The sequence below is a fragment of the Pteropus alecto genome, unplaced genomic scaffold (genome assembly GCF_000325575.1).
Source record: "Pteropus alecto unplaced genomic scaffold, ASM32557v1 scaffold118, whole genome shotgun sequence".
In the NCBI taxonomy this organism is placed as follows: Eukaryota; Metazoa; Chordata; class Mammalia; order Chiroptera; family Pteropodidae; genus Pteropus; species Pteropus alecto.
The window spans coordinates 1,140,108-1,150,985 of NW_006440654.1; positions in this window are offsets into that span (position 1 = coordinate 1,140,108).

Sequence of the window (10,878 nt, forward strand, 5' to 3'; positions counted from 1 at the left end):
ATCAGGAGGCCCCTGGGGGCCCACCCCAGCCTTTCTATTGGGGTTTCATGACATTATGTCGGCTGATTGGCTGATTGACGGAATCGTGGGCCTGTGACTGAACTCTATCCCCAGTCCCCCTTCGCTCCCTGGAGGCTGGGCTGATACCACCTGGCTCCAAGCCCCAACCTTCTAATCACACGGCCCGTCCTTCTGGTGGCCGGCCTCATCCGGGCACTAGGTAGGGGCCCCCCCATGTCACCCATTAGCATATACCAGGTGTTGTCCAAGGGGCTCGCGACTAACACAGACTCCTGCCGAACCCCCGGGGAAGTCCAGGATGTACAGGTTCTGTCTTAAGAGCTGCTGAAGTCTTCAGAACGCAACGTGCCACACATCTGCGGTGAGCCACGAGTCCCAGGTGCCGCCCTCACGGGGAGGGCCGCCTGGCGTCTGCTGGCGTCCGTCCGCCACCAGTGTCTCCAGGTGGCAGTGCTCCAGGCGGTGCTTCAACACCACAGCTCTGCCCTCTGAGCTCCCGGCTCCCGGGTGCACGGCAGGGCGGGAGGAGCTGGCGGGCTGAGCTCTCACTGGACGATGCTCGCTCTCGGTGACCTGTGGTTGGCCACGACTGGCCAACCTGACCTGGCCCTGCGGCTCCGATGATGTGCTGGGCCCTGCGCTCCCAGCCATGTGGTGTCTCCATTGCTGCTGCCGGTGCCATATTTGGGGGTTTTGGGGATGCGCTTCGCCACCTCTCTGGGCCCCGTGTTGGTGGGGACACAACGGGCGGGCAGCGGGGAAGGCTGACTTTGGCTTCTCAGCGGTGTAGCCTGACTGCTTGCAAAGTCCAGTGTGGGCTGGTGGCCTCGGGGCAGCTGCCGTCTGTCTGGGGACTTCGCTCCTGTGCTGCAGGGGAGGAGAGATCCAGAATCTGTGCCCCGGCTTTTAAGCGCCCGCCCCCAGGGGGCCCATCCGCGCTCAGCACAGCCCACTGGCCAGAGCCAGCCCCGTGGCTCAGCGGCACAGCAGCTGGGCGGTAGGAAAGCACGCAGAGGCTTGGGGAGCAGGGAAGGGCCCCGATCCTCCAGGCGGAGAGGTGGCGGGCGGGTCGATCTACCCGCAGCGAGGTGGCCAGCTCGTGCTCTGTCGTCCTTTGCTCCACTAGGTCACTCCTGCGACTCTGCAGAAAGTAGCGATGGCTCTACGTCCAGGGGGAGTCTCTGTGTCCACCCAGGTGGAGCGGCCTCCTGGGGGATGGTGACTCTGAAGTCAGACCTGCTGGGTTTAGGGCCGGTGTCCCAGAGGCACAGCAGTGGGGGAGCAGCAGCCTACACGCAGGACCCCACTTCTTCGTCTGACAGCTCCTCGGAGCCGTGCTGGGCTCTCGGCCATGGCACCTGCACACGTGTCGGGGTGCACTGCAGGCTCAGAGCACAGGATCCATGCAGCCCTGCTGCTGTGTGAGGTGCCGATGCCGACTCTGCGACGGTTGGCCTTTACTGTCCCCTCTCTCCACCTGCACCGGGTCAGTGTGGGGTCAGGCTCTGAAACACGGGAGCGACCATTGCTCTGAGGGAAGATGGGGAAAGAGAGAGAGAGAGAAAGTATCTCTCTCCATCTATCTGACCATTGCTCTGAGGGAAGACGGGGAAAGAGAGAGAGAGAGAGAGAGAAAGTATCTCTCTCCATCTATCTACCATCCAGCTACCTGCCTATCATCTATCATCTGTCTATATCTATCTATCTATCTATCTATCTATCTATCTATCTATCTATCTATCTATCTATCTATCTATCTATCATCTGTCTGTATCTATCTATCATCTATCTATCTATCTATCTATCTATCTATCTATCTATCTATCTAATCTATCTATCTATCTATCTAATCTATCTATCTAGTGAGATGGAGCTTTTCCAGCAAGAGTGTGTTTGAGGCCCTGACTTGGCTCTCTGACCTCTGCTAAAGAAGAAAATTGATGAGTCTATCCATCCATCTGAAGGGCTGTCTACCATTCTTATGCTCACCCATCTATTTTGCCTTTTGTCCATTCAGCCATCTGTTCATTCATTTGTGTTTCAGTCTGTCTGTCCATGCATTATTCCTTTATCTTCCATTTGTTCACTTATCCATTCTTCTACAATGACATTAATGTGCCACCAAGACCATCCATCCATCCATCCATCCATCCATCCATCCATCCATCCATCCGAGAGGTCGATTCTTCCACGGTCTGGAGGAGGAATCCCGTGCACCGTGCCTCCTGGTCCTGACCCCATGATGACTGTGGGAAAGTGGGGTCACTTGGGATCCCTCTCGGAGAACCCCGTGATGCTATCCGAATATACAGAAACAAAATAAAGGTACGAAATAACCTCCGAAATTAGGAAAAAAGAAATAAAGAAAGCAGACGAATGGCTTAAGGACATATTTAAAGGTCGAAAACAAACTATTAATTTTAAATTAAATAAACAAGCTTGAAACAATGCCATCTTCTTCCTGAATTGTCATAGGTGAGAGCTAATGTTATTTTAGAGACGGCCTCTCAGCTGACCCCATAAATCCCACTAATATTCTAGTGATTAAACCTAAGTGATTTATTAGAGCTTTATGAAGGCATTTTCCCCCCGTATCTTAAAACATACACCGCATCGAAAGTGCCCACTGACTGCCTTTATTTCAATATCGATCGTACTTTATTATCTTATTTTGTGACGTGTAACTGTGTCTCTTGAGATGCCAACCGTGGCTCCCACCGCAGGACCCGCGTGAGGCCGGACGCATCGCCTTCCCGCGGCCGCAGCAGCGAAGTCCACGCCCCTTCCTGGCGTGAGGCCCGGCCATGCCCCCGGGGAGGGGCCCACACTCCCCGGGGGGCACAGACGGCTGCTGTCTCAGTGCCGGCAGAGGCATGACGTGACCCCAAACACCACCCTGCGAGCCAGGGACACAGACTCGAGACGAAACCGAGGCGGAGCCTTGCGGTGACACGACCGGTCACCTCCTGCGGGAAGGGCTGCAGCCAGCGGAGCCATCGCCCGCTGGCCGCCTCCGCCACGGGGTCTGTGCCGGCGGCCACTGACGGGCTGACGGGCCGGCTGGAGTCAGGCCGCGGGCGAGCGAGGCGGGAGTGGCGTGGGGGTAAATAAAGCTCATGGTTTCAGTAAGGCACAGGGACACACACCCAGTGTCGCATACACACCAGTGCACAAGTGTAAGCACACAGGCACGTATGTGCACACATGCACACATACACACGCACGCGCGCGCACACACACACACACACACAGAGGGCCAGGCAGTCGCCATGGGGGAAGGCAGCCACAGTCGGTGGTCTCGAAGCGGGATGCTGCTAGGATGGCCACCCTGTGACACCCAGCTGGCTGCGCCACCACACGGGTGCCCCAAGACTGTCACGGGGGCTGGGGCACGAGGACAGCCGTCGGCCAGTCCCACTGCAGGCCTGCCCAGACGTGGGCTTTTACAGTGACCACAGAGTGGCCAGCCCGGCGTCCGGTGCCTTTGCCTTAATCCCAAGGGGGTCTCTTTCAGTGTCTATGATGGCCAAACCAGCCTGTCACTCAACCCTGGGCCGAGCCAGTGAGCAAGGCCAGCGGCTTCTGGGGAGCAGCAGAGTCCCCCCTCCGCTGGGCGAGCGACTTCCTGGACCTGCAGGCACCGAGGTCCCTCCGTGTCAGTGTGGGCTCCTACCCTGGGGTCTGAGGTCTGAGCAGCTGGCGCCCCGATTCCTGCCAGGAGCCGGTGGGCGGAGGCCGGCGGGGAGAGAAGACGGGGCCGCTGGCCATCACGCTCCTCCCGGAAGCGCCCGGTCTTGCCCACCTGGACCGGTGGCAGCCGACCAGGAGCCACGCTCCACCCGACAGCCCTGTGGGTCTCAGGACAGGATGGGAGGTGGCCCAGAGAGCGGTGTCCACGCAGGCTGCCTAAGGGGTGTCCACGCAGGCGGTCCAAGAAGAACCATCTGCTGGTTCTCTGGTCGAGATTTGATTAGCTGCTCTGTGAAAATTATGTACAAGCATTGAAAAAAAACGTAAATTTGGAAAGCAGAATATGCTCGAAACCTCGACTGGACAGAGCTGGTCTTCATATGACAGAGACACCCCCAGAGAGCTGCGAGCCCCAGGGCGGGCGGCCGGCCCAGCGCCCGGAGGCCACCTCTCCAGCCACGTCCGACAGGGCGCTGGCTAAGCGTCCCCTGCCCCTCACAGCCGGGCCGGCCCCCCGGGCCTGCTCTGGGAGCCTCCGGGATGGCATTCCAGAAGGCTCCGCGCCCCTCCGTGCTCTACGTGTGCCTCCGCCGCCCCAGTGCGGCAGTCACCCCCTCCCCACCCGCGGCTCTGCTCGGGGCCCCGTTTGTGCCTGCACCGTCTCCGCGGCACGGGAGGGACGCTTTGCCCCTGCCTTCTGCGGCGGACCTGTCGCACGCACACTCGGTCCTGAAGGCGGCCGCCTGTACCTCTGCCGCTTCGCGGTCCCGGGCCAGCAAAGCCCAGCCCAGGATGGAGGAGGGGTGCGAGGCTCCTCTGAACTCTGCCCCTGGAGGTGCCTTCACCCCAACTCCCTCCGCCTACTGCTGCTGGCACTGTCCGCTGAGGTTGTCATGACAGCGGCCAGTGCAGCTGCTGGACCCCACGTCCTCCACCCGCCTTGGCAGCGAGGAGACTCAGGGAGAAGCACAGCTGCTCCCAACCAACCCAGGAAGGGCGGAGTGACGGCCGCCCTGGCTCCCCCTCCCGCCTGTCTTTCTGTCGCTTGGGCCCCAGGAGACCACGAGTCACGGATTCGCAGCCTACAACCTCTGTGGAGAGAAGGGCAGGGAGCCCTGACCCCAGGCTGGGCCTGGGCCCGTGTCCCCGGTGACCGAGTGCGTGTAGGCGAGGGCCTGGGCGGGCAGGGCCCACGCCGGCCTCCGCTAAGCAAGGCTGCGGCTGGCCGGGGCTGTTTGGAGGTGCGTGGGGGCCGTCTCTAGGCGGGAGGCCCTGGCCTGGGGATCCTCAGGGCCATGTCCCGTGGGCCCAGCGTGCGCTGGGTGCTCGGGCCGGACTGCAGACCACCAAGCCACACAGCACTGACGGGAAGGCGGGCACTTGGCGAGGCCCCAGGACCCCCGTGGATGCCAGGACCCGAGATCTGACTCATCACGGTGCAGGCTCAGGCCATCACTCCCCGAGCTCGCGGCCCCTGCTCTGTCAATAACCCTTTACCTTCCCCTCCCCCAGGTGCTGAGGCCCAGGAGGGGCCGGAGGCCAGGGCGCCGTCCTCGAGCCTTAAGCAGGGTCAGCAGAGGTCTCGCCTGGGTCCTGGGGTCTCCCTGCAGCATGGAGCTGGCCGGGGCCCAGGGAGCCTGGAGGCAGGGTGTGGGGTCCGCAGGCTCTGTGCCTCCCAGAGGGGCGTGGTGACCTGGGCGTTTGGTCTCATTCCCGAGCTCCCGCCTGCCTGTGTTCCCAAGCTGGGACAGGACTGCCACCTGGCTGACCGGAGGGAGTGCCTGGGAGGGGACACACGCTGATGCTCCTGCGGGCTGTCCCCACAGCGGAGGGGCCGGTGGGCCGTGGATCGCGAGGCTGCCGGGGCCCCTGCGGGCTCTTGGTTACCTGGTCAGCAGGGCCGACGCGGCTCTGAGGGGAAGCCCAGCCGAGGAGGCTCGGAGGCGGCCGCTGGCTCCTGGCGCCCAGACGAGGTAACAATGGGAAGGGTCACATCGATCTCTGCCGAAAGGACTTTAAGGGTTATCGACCCGGACGTCCCCGTCGATTGGGAAGCAAGGTCGGTGGCCTCCACGTCCCCCGCACACGCATCGGCCTCTGGCCTGAGCGGCAGAGCGAGCATGTGCTCTTCTCAGATTGTCACGCAGCGGCCGTCACTGTCCAGTCTCAAGGTAATCCGGTCAACCGGGCAGGGGGGGCAGAGTCGGAAAAGGAGGCAGTGGGCGGCTGCAGCCACCGCCACACCCGAGAGATGAGAACACACTGGCCCGGAGCCCAAGGGCGGCCCAAGGTCAGACTGCTCCTCCCTAACGCGGAGACCTCCCCCGCCCCCACGCCGGCCGTCACAGCAGACCGGGCCCCAGAGGCTGGAGCTGGACACTCCAGTGACTCTGCCGGGCATCTTCATTCCCGCGTGGCCCCCGCAGACGGGCACGGACGAGGACGTGGCTGGGGCCCAGCCAGCACCTCCGCAGTCAGCAGCCTTCCTGCGGCCACCTCGCCGACTGTCCCCACCGACCCGTGACTGGGGCTCGGGGCAGCGACTCCCTCTGCGGCGTGGGGCACGGCGCCCAGGACGGTGCTGGCGCTCAGCAGGGACAGGGACAGGGACACAGCACGTCCACCTGGGAGCAGGGCGGAGGCCAAGATCCCGAGGGAACACGGGGCCCAGCCTGCCCCTCCTGGGTGAGCCCCGGAGGCGCCCCTTCCCAGCAGGGCCGGTGCTCACGTGGGGACAGCACGTGGGTGGCAGCTCTGGCTGGACGCAGCGCCCCTGCCCAGACCCCGCCCCATGGCCAGGCCCCTGCCCCCCCGGGGCCTCCGCGCCCACCTCGCCGCCTGCCCTCTGCCCTCCGTGTCTTCACTGCGAGCCCACGCCCGCCCCGGGAGCCCGGCGCCCGGCCGGCGTCTCTGACCCCGCCGCCCCTCTGCCCTCCGTGTCTTCACTGCGAGCCCTGCCTCGGGAGCCCGGCGCCCGGCCGGCGTCTCTGCCTGAGAAGTGTCCACGGCGTCTTAGACGCCTCGTGTCCGTAAGTCACCTTGAACCCCACGTTGACTCCAGCGCCCACACACTCGCTCCAGCCACAGACCCGGAGCCAGGCCCGCCATCCAGTTCGTCCGTGGCCCTCCCCACCTCTCGCCGTGGCCGACCCTGCCCCACCACTTCCGGTGGGCAGGGCCGCCAGCAACCCCTCTGGCCCCAGTGCGTCCATCTAAGTCCATCTAAGGCGCACTGACCAATGAGCTGGCCAGTCCCAGGGTGGGGCCGCTCACAGAGCAAGTTGGCCAACCGCACGGAAGGCCCCGGGGGTCACAGCCCGCAGAGGGCCCCCAGTGGGGCGGCCGCGTCAGACACCTGGGCTGAGCCCTCAGGCCGGGGCAGCCGGTGGGCGACCTTTGTCCCTCAGCCCGTCTCTGCTGCTCACCAGCTTCCGGCCCACATGGCAATTTCGCCTCTCAGAGCCTCTCTGCCCATCTGGGAGACAGGCCCAGTGTTGCCCCCCCATGGACACCCTCATCCGTCTCGGCTTGGGTGCCACTGCCGGAGGCCTCTGCAGACCCTCCCCGTCCCTCCACAGTGGTCCCTCAGGCTCCCTCCCCGTGCTCACTGCAGCCCTCTCCCTGCGGCCTGGCCCCTCGGAGCAGGCACTGCAGCTGCCACATCCGCTTGCTCCCGGCCGCGTCCGCAGACACGGAAGCCACGTCCACGCCGCAGCCTGGCACGGCCTCGGACGGCAGCGAGAGAAGCTGGGCGGCCTTCTGTGGACTCGGGAGGACAGAGCGCAGAGAGGGTCACTCCCGGGGCCAGCCCACCTTCCTCTCAGCACTGGCCCGGATGCAGAGTGGCCGCTGCGTCCCCTCCTTCCCAAGGAGTGTGGGTCAATCCTTCCCAGAGCTGCCTGAGCATCACGTGGCCTCATCTTCCACTGTGAGGGCCTGAGGAGAGGAAGCTATTCGTGTCACCATGGCGACGGCCAGCAGGCACCGTTAGCCTCCTTGGAAGAGGCCCAGGGCCGAGCTCATCTGCCGCTGACCGTCCTGCCGTGAGCCCGCGTGGCGCCTCCCTGCCCTGTGCCCCAGCCCCGCCCACGTGAAGCCCCAGGAGGGGCCGATTCTGGACCTGCGGCCAGGGTGCCACCCACAGGCAGCAAGGCCACACCGGGACCCTCCCGGGGGCCAGACCCGGGCGAGCGCAAGGGGAGGCAGGCTTGGCTGAGCCCGCGTCTCTGGTGACGCCCGACCCTGGCCCTTGCCCAGCGCCCGGCCGGGCTCTCGGCTACTGCCCCGTGGCCTGGGTGCCTGTTCCGCCTGCTCTGTGAGCCCCTCCCTGCCGCCTCCCCAGGGTCTGCGGTGACCGGCTGTGTGAACACAGAAACGATCCCCCACAAGTCGCCTGAGGAAGGGTGGCCGTCTGTCCAGGTCCTCACCGCCTCTCCACTTGTGAAAAGGTCCTCATCTTTAATAAGGGGTGAAAGACTCTAGAACGTTGACAGCACATCTGCTTTTGGTGAAGAGTGTGTCTGTTAATAAAAAAAAGACCCTGGGGTGAGCACTCCTGGGAGCCTAGGGGATGGCTCTGTAATCAAGTGAAGGGCCCTCTGTCCCAGAGGGCGGGGACAGCCCGTGACAGGGACGGCGGGCGTGTGCGAGGCGCAGCTCTGCCTGAGCGAGCTCAAACCCCCTGTCGACCGTTCGGCCCCGACCTTCTGCAGCGTGGAGAGCCCGGACGCCCTGCTCAGCCCAATGGACCAGGTGCGTCCCCTCCCTGCCCCGCCTCCTCCCGCGGGAAGGCTGTCCTCCGTCAGGGCAGAAGGGACGGGCTCCCTCCCTGGTGACGCATTCCGGGGTTTGGGGCTGGGTTGGGGGTGCGAGCCTGCACGCCGAGGGGCTCTGCAGCCCAGCTCAGCGGCCATGCTCAGGCCCGCGGGCCAGGGTGCATGGCAGCCGAGCCATGGGCCACCCTCACAGGACGTGGGGAGGGCTCCGCGGTGGGACCGGGTCCTTCCAGGGCCTGGCAGTGAATGAAGGTCTTTGTGGCTGCTGGGTCCCCAGTGGGCCACCTGCTGCTATTCACACCCATGTGCAACCCTCCCCGAGTGTGGAACGAACCTAAGGACCCACTCGTGACAGACACGCTGCAGCAGCCGACACGGTGGCACTTCTGAGACGAGGGCACAAAGGGAGGGGACTGCCACTGTGCTCGCCCTGAGGGAGTCAGCCAGGTGGTGGGGAACGAGGGGGTCCTTGGCCTGTGGCCGGGCACGTGAGTGTGCCAAAAGGCCCCTAGCCGAACCTCCAGGTGACACGGTGGCTGCAGCCGCACCTGAGGGTGGCCATTGCACAGAGGCCATGCCGCCTCCGCCGCCCCGGGACCTCGGCCCTGCAAAGCCGGCCCTGGGGTCCAGATCGAGACGGCCAGGACTTCCCGGTCCTGGGGAGACGGGCCGAGGGCAGGGACTGGCGGAGCCACGCGGTCCCACCTGGCAAGCCACGTGTTCCAACCCGCTCGCCCACGCCCTCTGCCTTCGCCCAGGGGTTTCTAACCAGCGAGAGCCAGTGGCTGCCTGCCCGGTCGCTCGTGGGCTCCTGCCCGGGTGGGGGACCCCAACGAGGGTGTGGCATGGGGTGCAGATGGGAGGGGCAGGAGGGGAGCTGGAGATGAGGGATGAGGGCGGCCCCGGCCTGCAAGTCCCAGCGAGCTGCCCGGAGACTCAGACCTACTGTGTGTTGCGAGGGGACAGGGAGTTTCGAAGGACAGGAAGGGCCAGGGAGCCGAGTCCGCAGGACAGCTGGCCCGCAGGTGGGACGCTCCTCAAACGTCCGTGTGTCCAGGGAAGCCCGTGTGCCCGGGCTGTGGGGCTGGAGGGTGACGTGCTGGGGACACTGGCAGGGAGAAGGCCGCCCTAGTGTCCCCTGAGGGTCAGGCCCGAGGGGTGGGCCTAGAAACTGTGTGGCCCATGTCCGGGGCGCAGACATCCCGGAGTCACCATCTGGTGGGCCACCCTGCCCTGGGCCTGCCCACGGGGAAGCAACAGCGTCCTGGGCCTGCCAGGACCCCCGGGACCCACCCTGACCTCTGGGAAGAGCCGCAGTCACGGACCCCTGCCCGGTGTCTGGCTGCACTTTGGAGCTGGGGCTGTCCCAGGCGGTCACGAGGGCCGGGTCGCTGAGCGGCTCGTCCTCATGCTAATGCCCACTCTCCGGGAGCTGAGCGGTGGATGTGAGAAGGAGTCTGCCACGGTGCCCGTGAGGGACAGCATCTTTACGTGCACCTGCTGATCTGCGTGTCCCCTGACGGGGGTGGGGTGGGGATGTGAGCACAGAGGCGTGCCGCAGTGTCCAGCCTCTGGTCTGTGACGCGGGCCGGTGGCTGGCACCACTCACGTATCTCCGCGAAGGCTGAGGCCCTCACGGTGCCTTGTGGGGACAGGTCCTGCTCTCAGGCTGGCCTCACTGTCCTGGGCACCGAGGCCACCGGCCGTAGGAAGGAGCCCTCCGTGCTGCACTGAGAAAATCTACCTGCAGACTCAGGGGACAGAGAAGGGACACGGTTATGGGGGCGGGGCGGGGGGCGGGGCTGGGCACAGGGCTCACACTTCCAGGTTCAGGGTCCGCGTCTGCACAGCCAGCGGCTGCAGCCAATGCTGGCTTTCGTCTTCGGAAGCCGTCAGAGCCTCTTTTTCAGTTGTGGGTCATATGTGTCCTCAGAACACGTGTGTGGTCGGTGCGTGGCGTGGAGCGGAGCTAACCTGGTGGTGTGAGCCCGTGCACGCCGCACACGCGGAGCACGCTACGACGCCATCTGTCAACCACACCTCAGCAGCGCCTGGGAAAGCACTAGTAATAAGTGTGTTTTTAAACACACGCCCACGGGGCGGAAGCCGCGAGACAGTCGTTTGCTGACCGGGTCCCCTGGGTCTTCTTGTTACTCCTGTTTGAGCAGAAGCCCCAAGAGAGCCCCGCCCCCCAGCACCTCTCAGCCCCAATGAGAAGCTGCTTTACCCGAAAGGCTGGGGCGCAGGGGGAACGCTGGGGGGCGTCGCGGAGGACGCCACACAGGCCGCGGGCGCGTTCGTGTCCCCCGGGTCACTGTGTCACAGCTCGGGGTGTGTGCCCAGCCCCCAGCTCTGGCACCTGGAGGAAAAGGCGGAGCGAGACCCCGCCCCC